The sequence below is a fragment of the Wasmannia auropunctata genome, unplaced genomic scaffold (assembly GCF_000956235.1).
Source record: "Wasmannia auropunctata unplaced genomic scaffold, wasmannia.A_1.0 LD334194.1, whole genome shotgun sequence".
NCBI classification, from domain to species: domain Eukaryota; kingdom Metazoa; phylum Arthropoda; class Insecta; order Hymenoptera; family Formicidae; genus Wasmannia; species Wasmannia auropunctata.
Window position 1 is genome coordinate 995 of NW_012028696.1, and position 497 is coordinate 1,491.

Below are 497 nucleotides of genomic sequence, written 5' to 3' on the forward strand. Positions count from 1 at the left end.
CTCTAGAGCATATATACATTGTGTCGATCGGAACAAGAAATAATCAGCAGGGTGTGATAAGACTTCCCATTTCAGCTTTAATAGCGTTTGCTTCACTAATAATGCAACATGAGGACGAAAATGCCGTTTACAAAATTTCATTTTTAAGATGATACAAACACGATGTTTACCGCGTCTATTGTTAGTGAATGATTAAATATCATGAAGTAATGTCAAAGCATTAAGAAACAATAGCTGTGATTGGAATGTCTTCGACAACACCGACATTAGTGCCATTATCTTGCAAAACCTTTAAAACTAATGCACACTCCTAATAATACAATATATGTATATACATATATTTGTATTTATATGTTGGATCTTTTTAGAATTAACACCTTCATTAATGAAATGTTTTTATTGTAGCTGGATATCTATACTATTTATTGATACAAACTTAAGTAGTGTAAAAGTATTTAACACAGTTTAGGAAACAAAACTTTCAAAGCATGAAAAAT